We start from the raw sequence: 15,196 nt of genomic DNA on the forward strand, positions 1-15,196 counted from the left end.
CGTACTAACACAACAATAATAGTAAATGCCTATCTAACTTGAAAGTAAGTAAATGGGTTTGGAATGGTCATGCGGCTGTGGACAACACGTCATGAACAAGCATGATTGGGACATCTGACACGCGACTGTAGGCAACACGCCTTGGACAAGCATGACTGTGACAGCCTGCAGCTTGACTTAAGCTCACCTCGCCTTGACAAGGTATGTAAGTTGTAAGGTTAGTAGGCATGATCTCACTCCTTATGTGAATTATATGCATGTCAGTTACTGTCTTATGAACTAATTAGGATACAATTGGTTGCAATACCTAATAACTTAGAGTCTATTGCATGATGATAGATTATGGACCCTAAAACCTGAAGTAGTACTATACGAGATGGTAGAGCAGGTAGAGCCTTGACTGAAATTGAAACTGCTCAAAATTCCTTATAAGGAAAGACATGCTAAGAACAAGTGTTGGAATAAGTAGATACCAGGATGCTACCATCTATGATCTAGGCCACTTAGATAAACTAGGGTAACATAAACAGTGGAGAAAATGTCAGAATATCTAGGTGGTCAAGAGTGTTAAGATTTATGCCCTAAAGCTCGTAATTAATTGTTTAATTTTAATAATAACTTTGATTATTTTAATTAAAATTTAATATTATCCCATATGTGATTGACATACAAGAGGATCATGTTTACGAATAACTTAAAGGGTCTATAATATATGGATAAAAGTTTGCCGATGCTAAACAACTAGAAGGTTCAACCACACCAGAGGTAGTTCCTTCAGCATTTTTACATGAAGCTTTAGCGATGTGATTCTCGTAAGTTAGCTTTATGTCTATCAAGCGTAATCGAGTGCAATGATTTGTTGGACTACAATCAAAATTGATTGCTATTTCAGTGGCTGAAGTTCCCTTGATGTCTTCGTATGTTACTTCGCTAACTTTAACTCCAGAATCCTATTAAAATAAAGAACAATCAAAATATGCTATGAAAACGGATAAACAACATGTAAACTTGTTTTACTGAGTTATTCTCAGCCTAAAATTTTTAATTCCACGAAACCCTAAGTTATATTATAAAACTATATTATAAAACAAAAATCAATTAGGAATTCAATAATAAAATATAAATATATACAACAAATAAGATATAAATCGAACATCATCTTAGATTTTCTAGATAGTATATATAAGTTAGAGCAATTATCTCCAATAATTTAGATATTTTGGATAAATTAAAAAATAAAATCATAAAAGCTTCCTACAATTTTAAGACATGGTAGAGTAATAGGTCCCTAATAATTTAATGTACCAAAAAAATAATACTAATAATTTAGCGCCATCTTAAACCCAAACAAGTTTCAAACAATTAAAGATAAAATAAATCAATTATTTATAAAATTTAAAATTTAAGTTCTATTAATCAAATTTAAGTTTAAATATAATTAGAAAAAAATTAACATGTATGAGATTAATGAGGAAATATACCTAACCAGGACAGTCTTTGAGATGTGGACAATAATTTTGATCAATTATGATTGGGTTATTCACATTATCCATAATAATGTGTTGAAAATGAACGTTTGTAGCGAATCCATTGCTTGGTCTTCCCCAAGACTTAATCCTTACTCCATTCTGAGTCCCCGTGAATGTAGATGATTTCACTGTAACGTTATGTACTCCATCCTCCTCAGCCTCTATCCCTAAGCTCCCAATGCTACAAACACATTCAAAAAAATACCAAATATTTCCTAACCTTTAATTTCCTCATTCTAATCTAATATATTATATAAATATTTTTATCCAAAATAATTTTAAAATAATTTAAATCATTTTTCTCTAACTTCAAAATAAATTTAGAATATATTTTAATCATTCAAATTTAATTTGACACTTATTTTTATCTTTTAAAATTGGATGTGACAAATTTATTTAAACCTTTTAAAAAACATTACTAAACATCTTAATCCTAATCTATCTCTAGTTACCTGATTCCATGTCCAGGTCCACAGGTAATACTTTCGATCCACATGTTGGATGTTCCTGGACCGATGGAGATGCAGTCGTCACCATTTCCAATGTTCGAGTTGAGGATGGTCACATCTGATGATTGTTGCACATGGATGCCATCAGTGTTTGGACTATCGCCTGCAGCCAAGACATTCACTCTTGTCATATGCACGTTTTGGCACCGATTCATTACAATGCTAAACAATTGGCTGTTAATTGAAGATAATCCATTGATGTTCACGTTCTTTCCATCATTTATTTGAAGACTCTGTCAATTCAAAAAAATCCAAAGCGAGAATTAGTAAAATTTAAAATAATATTGTAATTAATCCATTCATTTTCTTTCAACTTTCGGTTAAAGAAAAATTTTTAAATTTTTTTATATATGGAGCCAACTCAAATTCTGCATACCCGGGCTCCAATGGGGCAACTCTTCCCTGAGCGTTTACAATTCCATAAGGCAGTTCCTTGCCCATCAATAACACCGCCAGTAATGGAGAGCCCATTTATGTGATTAAACAAAATCCAAGAACTAGAATTAGCTAAAACTTGAATGTCCGAGGAAGCCACAAGAGTTCCATCAATGAGAACAGTAATAGCATTGTTCTTACAAGGTCCATTAAATCTCACACTTAGAACGAAGAATATACCCTCAGGAACGTAAATAGTGGCCGGTTCAGATGAGTCACAGGCCTTAGCCCATGCCGTTTGAAGCACAGGCGAAGCATCGGTCTTTTCATCGGGCTTAGCTCCGAGAGTAACAATATTGAATGTTAATTCAGCAACTGAGACATGGTTAAAAAACAAAAGTAGAAGGGAAAGAAAAACATGTAAGATTACAAGAAGAGACCAAGAAAACTTAATGATACAAGTGTTCATGATAAGCATGAGAGAGAGAAAAAGGAAGCAAGTGATAGGAAATAGAAGAGGTGTAGAGTGATATTTATAGGTCAATGCTTACTCTTCTAACTCTAAATTTAACTTATCTGTTGGTCCTATTTCATTATTGTTTTTATATGGTTTAACAATTTTTAATTAGGTATGTTAGGTAGGTAAATTTAATTTTTAAATTTAAGTCTATCTTATAAGACAATACACTAATTAGCATTTTTAATGATGGATCCATCTCTCATTTTTAAAATTATTAAATTAAAAAAAAAGTTTTTTGTCAATATAATTTTATTCTTGTTCTAACTTAAAAAGGGATTGGAAGATTTTAACTAAAAAAAACCTAATTTTTCCAACCAATTATTTTCAAAAAATGGATGTTTAATTAATTGGTTGGGTCAACTATGCAATGTAACAATATCTATTTCATTGGCTTCTCAACGTCCTATTGTAATAATAACAATTTTCTAATACTTTTAGATGTTTATATTTTTAGATACGGATTCTATGTTGATTCTCTATTATAATAAAAATAATAAAAAGATAGAACTGACAAAACACTATTATATATTTTTCAGTCTTTTTTATCATGTCGCTGATAGTGATGTAATAGAAAGTTGGTGGCTTTTTATTTGCAAAGATGTCACAAATAATGAGAGGCAGAATTGTTGGTCGTATTTGTAACTATCCAATAAATTTACAAATGCATCACACAAAGAAATAATTTACAAATTTTACATTTTTTGAAGTCTTAAAGTCTATCAATGATAGAGTATATCAATAATATGTCGTTTTTATACCTATCAACAAATTGTTTTTTTTATCATTTATAGACTTTGTTTTTTTTATGTCGCTTAGAGATAGATCTGTATCACTATGACAGACATCTCGTTTGATTAAATTGAACCCAATTATCACTATGATCTCGTTTTATAACGTTTATTTTTATAAAAATCATTGAACCACACCCAAATAGTTGAAAGTTTGTAAACTAAACTTGATTAGTTAAAAATTAATGAACTAAAATCTAATTGGTGTAGAGCCAACAAATATACTAGGGATGGAGGGAGAGAGATCCATGAAAAGGTAAAATAAGTGAGAGATGAGAGAGATGTCTTAGGAATAGAAAGGTTGGGTGCCTTAAGCAACTATTAGGACATACATATAACTTGGGTAGGAAGAATTGAAAACTTATCACATCTCCCTATAATACATTTTGAGGCATTTTGGTCTTGGTAGGTACAAATATGATTTTGGTGAATGGTCATACACTTTCGAATTGATATACTAGAAATGATAAAGACCTAACTACATGAAAACAAGTAAAAGGGGTCTCGAACGAGCATGAGACTACAGACAACACGTCTTGGATAAACATGACGGTGACATCCAGAATGCGACTACAGGTAACACACCTTTGACAAGCGTGATTGTGATATTCTTCTCCACTCAATTGGTTGACGTCTTTATCAACTAATTCTTAACGAACTGAGCAATATAGGATGAGGCTGACTTTTGCTCTCTCGAAGTGTTTCCAACCGATCTCGGCACTATGATATCTCTTCCGATCTACTAAGAACTTTTATAAGTCTTTTCTTGATCTGTTGATGTGTCGTATCAACCGAACTCTCTTCTACTTCCTTCGTAATGAGATTCTTCATCATGGCAGGAGGTCGTGTTGCCGCATTGTTATTGGTGTCTTTTTTATTGGGATAGTAACGTTTCAAGTTTATGACGTGGACAACATAACTAGTCCTCATCCATGGGAGCAATCGGTTCCTGTATGATGCCTTCCAAACCTTTTACATGACTTTGACTGGTTTATAGTATTTTTGCATCAGCTGCTGATTCTTATTGTTTTAGAATCGAAGTTGATCGGATCTCACTTCTAAACTTTTTGCGACTTGTGTTTCCGACTATTATTCTATTCATTCGTTTCGATGTTTTTTTTTCTGAATAGACACTAGTTGGGGAAGCCTTATGATGTGATTTTCCTCTAGTGAGAAGTTTCTATTTGAATTTGCTCAGTGGAGCCCTCCTCTTCAATAATGGGAATGATGATGAGTGTAAGTTCATCATAGGTAAGATCGTGTCTCAATTACAGGACCGATATCATCTTCACCCTTTTGGTTATTGGGTATCAATCCGAATGATGGTGTGGTTTGACTTCATAACCACTCAGCATTTTATTAGAGGCATGGAAATGACCTTGCGTTTAAGAAAAAAAATCTATCCCTAACACGACATTGAAATCATTCATCTTGATACTCATAAAATCGGTCTGCTCAATCCAAATCTCCAACTTGATTGGAGTTCCCTTTGCAACTTTTGAGATAGTTAAGGCTACAAGATTGACAGTTTCATCATTCCAATGTCTTTATGCTAGAGAGTGTTTAAGCATTTCTCTTCTGTCTCTATCATGAAGTTGTGGATGACTCTAGAATTGATCATTCTACACTTGGCCGATCTATGGCTAACAAAGACCTCAATGTAAATAAGACCTCGTTCTATTGGTTCTTTTGTCTCTTCCACTCTCTTTTGAAAGCAGATAGTACTTCAAGGTCCCCAATGCAAGTGGTTTTCGACGCTTTGGCTTGGAAGGCGTGGAGAGCCACCCTTGGTATTCAAACTCTCGATAGGCCACCTTGCATATGAAGCAAACAAGGTCCCTTGTTTGTAGCTTTTTGGTTTTGAAGTCTTTGTCGTGGATATCTACTCTCTTTGGGAGGATTCATAGTCTCATCCTCTAGCTTCAAGTCTACCACCTCCCCTCATGTCGTAAATTCTTGTAGTTAATTATTTAATAATTATTTAAGTTATAATTTAATATTATCCACGGTAGAAAAAATCCAAGGTGTACAACTTGAATTCTGAGTTTTCCAATCAAGACTAAAAAGATAAAAAGATAAAAAGGGAAAATAAATAAAAATAAAATAAAATAATAAAATAAAGTAAAATTAAAATCAAATTTAGTCCAACAATACCACAATAAAAATATAAATTTAAATACAACTAAAAGACAATACTGCTTAAATTTATTACAAATGGGAAAAGGATTTGGATACATTATAAAATGTAATACAAAGACTCAAATAAATAGAGTGGTAGCTTGCGAACACCTACAAAATAAAAGGGGAAAGGGGTGACAAAATAAAACGGGAAAGGGGTGAGTAAGTAAATATAACCAATAAGTAACGTATTTATAGACTCTCATCGTATCTTCGACCTAGCTTGTGATCACGGGTTTTAATCTAGGCTCTAGATGAAGATCTCTTGTTGTTCATAAACTTGGGAGAATACTCAGCGGTAACCGGTGTCCAATGTTAAGGTGATACCTCACAGAACTCTCTCTAATAGATGGGGACAACATGGTGAGTGCTAGCCTGCTCGTCATTCATGAGAGGTACTTGGGGAACTCGGTTCCATCTCTTTTGAGTCTGGTTCGGTAGAGCATTAGGGCTACACTCTTTGATTGACTCTAATGGGCTCAGACTATTAGAGGCATTCCATCCTAGGTTATTGTGTATGAAAACTGACGCTCACAACCTAATCTTATTATGTTTCTACTACTTACACTCTGCATGGAGAATCACACATTCAATTCCCTTTTGTTATTGTATGGTAAATCATGCATATGGTCCACACATGTTCTACAGGGTGATAATATCCATCGAGAACCAAAAGGGCATAGATACAAATTCGCATCTTCTACTCCACCACTATTATGTATCAGCTATAGAAAAAGAGTCCATTTGTCACGACCCGATTTTTGAGGCTTCGAAAAGCCGAGTCGTGACTAAAAAGATGAAATCGAAAACAAACAAAAAGGAATAAATAGAAAAGTAAAAGGTAAAAATGTCATTTAATTAAAACAAAATAGAAAAAAGTTTTGTTTCAAATTAATAAAAAAAAATTTCGAATACAAAATTAAAACCAAATATTTACCACGGGAAATACAGTTATTAAGAAAAAATACAAAAGACTCTAAAGACCGACAAGGGACTGACGCTCCAGAACGACCCCCTCTGTGACCGCACAGCTCTCCAACGCTCCTCCACCTCGACCGACACCTGACAAAAAAAGAAGGTAGAAAGGAATGAGTATAAAAATTATACTCAGTAAGCCACCTACTTGTAGGCTCTCTTCGCATCCGAATTTACAAGTTCCCACGGTTTCTTAATTCGATTCTAGGACACCTGGTTCTAATCTTAGCCCTTTGAAGCTTGCCCCTTGGGTTTCTCCGGTTCATCGTCCTCTCATTAATCGCCTAGAGGTGCCTTACGCCAATCTAATATGGTCGGTATCTCTCTATGAGGTGCTACCTCTACATGGCTATCTGGGACTACATGGCTATCTGGGACTACATGGTACCTAGCCTAGGGATGTGCTGAATACCCCTACGCCCATATAGTCCCCCTATGGGGGGCGCGACCCAACCCGTTCCCATGCAGCTAATGGGTTGTACGACGTGGGGACACATTTCCCATGTGAAATGGCTAAGAGTAGTAAGGACTGATCAGGGACCCTTGGTCCTCCCACGAAGCTATAGATACCGTTCTCACACTAGCAATCTATGAACACTCCGAGGTACCTTCTTGCCGTGGTAAACCGCTAAATCTGGCTGGAGCGACATATCGCTCCTAACAATAATTCTCTAAGCTTACATAGAAATGAGCCCTAGCAATTAACAGAGTGTGTATGCAATCGTCTTCTAACATCGTACTATATAATTCATGCAAACTAGGCATACCGGCTCAACGGGGCGATGACCTCCATCCAGCACCTAGAGCACGAAGTTCGCGCTCAATGGGGCGAATTCGTCCATCAAGCACCCGGAACACGGAATACACAATTCCAACATAAATTAAATGCATGCATACATACAGCGGAAGCATAAAGCATACAGCAACACTCATGTAATTCACCCGATACAATCATATCGAATACTTTGACTAATAATTTACGTGGAGAGCTAAACTGAAGTAAAACTACTAGCATGCATGCAATCCAAGCGAATCCTACAAGTATTTCTTCCTAAATACCGGGTGGTGACTTACCTGGTTGACACGTGCCCTTTCGCTAGCGTTTCTTTGCCCGTGAGGTGTCTAAAAATACTAATTTCTTTAAATTAGGTCCCTATTCACGTAAAAACAGTATTAAAACTGGAACCGGGACAAAAATCGGGCAAACAAAAAGCAACCGGGCCAAATTGGTCGTCCCACGCGCGCTCACACGCCAGCAGCGCGCTGGGAGTGCGTGGTCACGCGCGCGGGAAGGCGCTAGTCGCAGGCTACACGCGCGCCCCACTTCTGCGAAAAATTCTTTTTACATAAAATTCGAATTGACCTAATTCCTCTAATATCAACATATTTAAAATTGAGAACTTAGTTTCCAAGAAAAATTCTTGGAAACACAAAAATTAAGAATCCAAAATGCTTACATTCGATTCTTGATCAACTCTCGATAGATTTGGATAAATCAAAAATCCAAAATGGTTCTCTTAAAGCCGTTGAACATTTCTCAGGAAGGAACTCGCATGAAATATAATTCCAAACAGTTTTTGGAGCATATTTCATTCTCTCTAAAAATCCTAAACTCTCATTTTCTTTCTTTCTTTTTCTCTCTTTTTCTGTTACTTCTTTTTTCCTTTTATGTTTTCCTTATTCTTTTCTTCCACTCTTCTTTGGTTGACTTTGACCAAATTTTTTTATTAATTTTTATTTCATTTTTCCTAAGTACTTAGAGGTGTCCCGAGCAACTTTTCATTCTCCACCATTTCAAAATTCAGCCTCTAAACTTCTTGATACAATTCTAGAAATGAAAAAAATTAAGAGAAGGCTAAGTTTTAGAATTTAAGCTCTACATACTGTTGAGCCCGAGCCTTATACAAGATTATTAATGTAACCTTGAAAAATATGAGGTTGACATAAAGGAAGATCATGTTTAAGTAATAACTTAGAGGGTCTATAGTATATGGAAAAGGTTGAGTGTCTTATCTTAGTAACATTACTGATACAACCCACCTTGTAATTGTTACAAATAATTTGATCTAAATCATTCATGTGAAGACATGTTAGTAGGGGTATCTTATAGAATGAGTTTGTGAAATACTGGACCACGAAATATTTAATATTTCTTTAAAAATCTGTTAATTGAGAAAGTTAATGTTTCAAAAGATGACTAGGACTCATCATAATCCTTATTAAGTTATACACACCTACATGTGAGGGCTTTCCTTTGATTTGCATGAGTGACAATGATTTTTGTAACTGATTCAATATACCAACCATTTTTGGGACTTGACCAAATACAGAGTTAGGAACATAATTTCATGAGATGAAATTCACTTCTTCCCAGATGAGGTAAGTAGAACATAAACAAATTGTTCATTAGAGAATTAGTGGTACTTGAAGGGTAGAAGATGTAATTACAAGGGTAAAACAGACTTTTGACCTAATTGTAATTTGAAATAATTCGTGGAGGATTGAATTGCTTATAATGATTATATCAATGGGTACAACTTGTCCAAGTGCATAAGAGAACAACTCTAGATTTACATTGGAATGACTTAAGGTTAATGAATGAAAACAAATTAATTAAAGAGTCCAATTAATTGATTTTGTATCATTAAAGCTTACAGTTTGTAGGTTCATAAGGTCCTCTTGCTAGTGTCACAACTTTACGTTGCGATAAGAGAAGCGACGACTCTTAAGTGGCGCCCATCTGGCCATGTGAGGGCCTAGACGAGTGTCATGATACGACTGAGGAGGACAATACCTCATCTAACACACCACACAGATTGAGCATTGAACAGAGAATAATACATAAGCAAGATAATGGCAACGAGTAGACAAGAGTGTCAAAGATAGGCTTGTTAAAGGGTCTCGATGTCATGAACGACATGTGGGCCCATTCTCGAGGGCATGACTGAGTGAGCTGCAATGGTGATGACACCCTATGAGTTGGGATGGTATCAAGGCATATGGACCATGTCGATTTGAAATCAAGATGACAAGATGAGATGCGGTGTTGCATTGAGAGACATTTGCCCCGAATAGAGACAAGAATGAGTCGAATGATTTGGCCTAGAGTAGAGACAAGTCAGTTGTGTCGCAGACGATTGAACATGCATGCGCGGGTAGCATGTGTGGTCGAACAAGCTTGGATTTCACACCAGTAATGTTTGGTTGGCTACTTATGGTGAGACAATAGGAACACAAGAGTTACATCAAGGCCATATTCTATCCAGATTAAGATTAGAGAGTGACATACTGAAGACTACTTTCAAGAACCATTTTGAGTAATAAGAAATTATCGTCATTTCATTCGGCTTGATTAATACCATGAAGAGATTAAAGGAGTTGATGCATAGAGTGTATAAGAAGTTTCCCGATACCTTGTCATCGTTCAACCAATGACATACTTGTGTACTCAAAATTGTGGTAGATCATGAGATGTAATAGCCAAAAATAAATAAACAAAGTTTCTTTTAGAGGGATATAATGTAATAGCCAAAAATAAATAAACCAATAAAAATAATTATAATAAGGTAGTTATAATAATAATAATAAATAAATAAAAACTACATTTCCCCACTTCTCTCCACTAACCTCTCATCCCTTCCCACAATTATCTCTCCTCAACCCATTCTGACGCCAGAAAGTAACAGTTACTGCAAACAGAAAAAGAAAATGAGAATGACCTTTACCTAATTGAGATTAGCTGAAGATTTACGTGAAGATAGATCTGATCAATAAGGTATGTATTAAATCTTCATTTTCTTTTATCCTATTTTTTTTTTAGAAATCACAACCAATTATAGTTAGATCTTTGTTGAATTATTACCATGATCCATTTTTTAGTTAGAAATTAAATGTCAAATCATTTATACAATTCTAGTCAATCATGTCGTATTAGTAGTATTAGATTAATTTTTTATCACTAGCCAAATGAATAGATTAAAGATAGAATGGCCAAGAAAACTTCTGAATAGGAAATTGAGATAAGGAAATAGGAAACACTGAGATAAGTAAAGATTTGAAAATAGAGATCCACTCTAAATTTGGAATACATGAGAACAGAATTATAAGGCAACACAAAACAAAAAAAAAGAGATTAGGGAATTAAAATCCACAAACTAAATATGGAGGGAAAGGTAAATACAGAGGGTAAATACAGAGAACAGTAAAGCTCATAATAACTCAGTTGTATCTACTTTTTATACCACAGTAACCATGAAAAATGAGATTTTTAATAAAAATATAATTATAGATATATAACATTTCAAGACTTTTAACAATAGAACAATGTAAATTAGAGAAATAATGTTGTAGAATTCAAACCCGAAACTAATGTCATGGGCTCATATAGGTTGACCCGGATTTCAAAGGACGGAATCAAACTTTCATTAAAGATATATTCGTGACAACGACTTAAGCTAGCCAGGTAAGTGACCTTACTATCGGCATGGTTATTTTTGATGTTGACACGTGCTCTGTGGTTCTGCACGTGTCATATATATTGATATGTGTGAATTGTCTGTGGATCGATATGCTTCCTATATGTTATGTTATGTTATATAATATGTGGATTGTATGATAATAATTATGGTACGTGTGCTCTAGGAGATGTTTGAGATAGGATATAAGAAGGATGCACAAAATGAAATGTAACGATAGGAGTAAGATACGTTCATGAAATGTTAGAGTTAGGTTACATACCAAAGTGCTATGGATAGGAGAGATTGATGAAAGAATACGGTTAGGTTATGGGTAGAAAGGGATAGGTTTGTGATAGATTGATAGAACGATAGCATTAGGGTACGTTCTTGTGACGATATGACTAAGGTACGTCACGTAATGATATGTCTGTGATAGGTATAAGAACATCAAGGCTATGGTAAGTTAGAGAACGATATGACTATGAAGTGTTTACGTTATGACTTGTTTATGATATGATGCATTGTATGCTAGATTATTGTGCTTAAGTACGTAGTTATGTGAACGTGAATGTATGCTTTTAGTTTGATGTGCGAGTAGCTAGTTTGTTTGTCAAAGAAAGGCTATAAACTCCTGTTTTGGCTAATTCAATGTAACCCCATATAAACGCCATATAGATCAGACAGATGACCTTCACCCCTGGCAGGAAATGATCCATTGAATAGAGAGAACTCCCAGGATACAACATATTGAAATCAAGGAATTGGTGTATCTCTCCCATCAGCCAGATCAAGGGCACCGGGCATGGGATACACAGGCAGGAGAGCTGATTTGACCGGGCAGACCAGATGAGCGAGATTGATTGAAAGCGAAAGCGCCAACTTGCGTACAAGATTGATATATGGATTTGAGACTCTAGGCAAATCCTCTTCAACAGTCTTTTCGTACAGGCTATTCAACAAGGTCTATTGGCTTTCTTGCTTATGCGGTACTTGGCTAAGCCTCGCTTATGCACCGAGAAAGATCGTCGATAGGAAAGCTCTGTTACCCACCAACGACGGCCCCTTCTCTTTACCTTTCTCGTCCCCTACCTTAGTCCCCTTTGCTGGCTTGAATTCATTCCATCTCTTTTTTGCTTCCAAAACAGCGTCCCATTCTTTTTATTATTAATATATTAAGGGCCATCACGTTTCGAGGCTTTCCTACGAATAGAATCATTTGACGATAGATACAAAAGATGTATTTCCTTATCAGAGAGGGGACCCAATGGCAATGGAAGCGGGGCTTTTTTCTTTGATAATCCGTTTAGGGGGGAGAGAGAAGGAGGAGAGGCACGGAAACAGGATGTATAGGGGATCTCCCTAGTCCCAGAGTGGGAGTCCCGATTAACCCCACTTGGGTGTAGTGGAAGTATGTTCAGTCAAAATCAGAGAAGGGAGTCGCGAAGGATGATGTGTAATGCATGTAACGATGTGTGGTCCTTGAACGATTATGGCTTGTTTGTATGAATATTTGAATGTAACTGCATGAATTGTATGACATGAAATACGGTAAATTCCATGAAACATAACCCTGTTAGGAATATGTATGATATGTAAAGAAATGAGAATGAGAATGACATGTAAGCATGAAAACGTGACAGTGTTTTATGTTCATTAATGATAACTGTAGGACTAGTGGGACCTCATGCATATTGTGTGCTCATGCATTTGGGGGGATACCCCTATCCCATCACGAGGGTACGGACGCGTAGATCCAATGGTAGGACAACGATCGTTATGCTTTGCATAGCGCTGCCGTGACGGTTCTAGTTTTAACGGGTCTCGGTGGGCCCCCAGAGCATGCCCACCGGCTAGGGACAGTGGCCCAGTAGTGTGCGAACTAGCTGGTGAGCCCATACTCGCAGGTATGGGCTGCGTGTAGAGTATATGGTACACGTCCACGATTACCTGTTAGGATTACACCGTAGGGAAAACAAAACAAAACGAAACGACAGATAGGTCCCATCATTTCATTGCATGTGATTGTTGCATTTAACCCCAATAGTGGGGTCACTTACTGAGTATTTCTTTAAATACTCAAGCCATGTGCTACTACATTTTTCAGGTTAAGGCAAGGCATTCCTGTACGGCTGACGACGGCATCGCAACTCAAGATCATGGCACATGCATAGGATAGTGGTATTTATTTTCTTAGACTTAGGATAGAATAGGATGTTTTAAACTTAAACGCTTATTTATTTTATTTCGGGTCTTTTGTTGTGTCGTTTTAAAGATGTTTTCGAAACACGTAAGTCCATAGCTGTGTTTTTAAGTTAAAGGTTATGTTTTATGGAATTTAAATGAAGTCTTCCGCATTCAATGTTTATGGTATGTATACAGTAGCGACCTTAAATTAAGTAGAAAATTTCGGGTCGTTACATGAGAAACACTGAAGAAAAGTCTGAAAAGTGTGAAGAGCGCACGATTTGTGCGCCAAGTTCTCTAAGTAATAGTTTTGGTTATAAGAAGTGACCTTCATATGTCACATGGTATTGAGTAAGGAGACCACAGTGGATTCAACAAAGATTGAGGCGGTTATAAAGTGGACCATGTCAACATCAATCACTTAAATAATGAGTTATTTGTTATTTGGGGTCAACAAGCTATTACATGAGGTTTGTTCATGGCTTCTCTAAGATATCAGCAGCGTTAACCCAGTTGACTAAGAAGGGTAAGCCCTTCATATGGACGCTAGTGTGTGTGCAAAATTTTAAGAGCTTAAGGAAATACGTGACAATGCCAATACTCATAGTAGCAAACGACACAGATAATCTCGTGATGTACAATAATGCATTGGGAAAAGGACTAGGTTGCATGCTAATGCAAAAAGGCAAAGTGATAGCATATGCCTTCAAACAATGTAAGAGTACAAAAGCAATTATCCTAGCTATGACCTAGAGATAGTAGTCATCGTGTTTGCGTTGAAAATATGACATCATTACCTATATTGAAGAAGGTACAGGTGTATACCAACTTAAGAGCCTCAAGTATAAAAGAAGTTAAACCTGAGACAAAGGAGATTGTTGGAGGTGAGAAGGACTATGACAATAAAATCCTCAACCACCCATGAGAAGCCAACACAGTGGAAGATGCATGGAGTAGAAAAATGATCAACTTATCTACACTAATCATAAGACACAGAGAACAAAAGGAGGAGATATAGAGGGTCGAGATTGAAATCATGGTCAAATTATCAGTCCAGCTCACTCTTCAAAAGTGTAGCATATGCTCAAAAGACAAATAAGCCCTTAGCAAGGTCTAAGGACAGCAAGAGACCAAAAGCATTTTTGGTATCAACAGATTGGGTTGCTATGACATCTTATAGGTCCCCGTCTGGAATTAATAAGATGTATTAGAACTTGAAAGACAAGTTACTAGTGGCCAAGAATGTGGCAGAGTACGTGAACTGATATTTAATTTGGTAGTAGATAAAGGTCCCAAGATAACAATCCTCAGGGCTTTTGCAGTCGCTAACCGTTTCCCAGTGGAAGTGGGAGGATGTTGGCATGGATTTCATATAGGGGCTACTAAAGACCAAGCAGGGCTTCAATGTCATATGGGTTGACCAAGATATGACCTTTTATTTTAGGCAAGGTCATATATTGAGCCGGCAATAGGTGTCGGGTACGTAATTCAGGTTCAGTATAACTTTCCATCTATAGAAGAATGGGAAAATCGAGAGGTTGAAATAAATTCTTAAAGGTGTCAGGTACGTAATTTAGGTTCAGTACAACTTTCCATCCATAAATAAATGGGCAGACCGATAGCGGTTGAAATAAATTCTTGAAGATATGTGTGAGCTTATGTTGTAGATTCCACCGGTTTC

General features: G+C 36.2%; 1 pseudogene; it reads right to left on the reverse strand.

Moving 5' to 3' along the window:
* Window positions 1-673: 673 nt before the first annotated feature.
* LOC111785028 (polygalacturonase-like) lies at window positions 674-2,891 on the reverse strand (annotated as a pseudogene).
* Window positions 2,892-15,196: the final 12,305 nt, after the last annotated feature.

Source organism: Cucurbita pepo, chromosome 15 (assembly GCF_057944985.1).
Source record: "Cucurbita pepo subsp. pepo isolate OVF chromosome 15, ASM5794498v1, whole genome shotgun sequence".
Classification (NCBI taxonomy): Eukaryota; Viridiplantae; Streptophyta; class Magnoliopsida; order Cucurbitales; family Cucurbitaceae; genus Cucurbita; species Cucurbita pepo.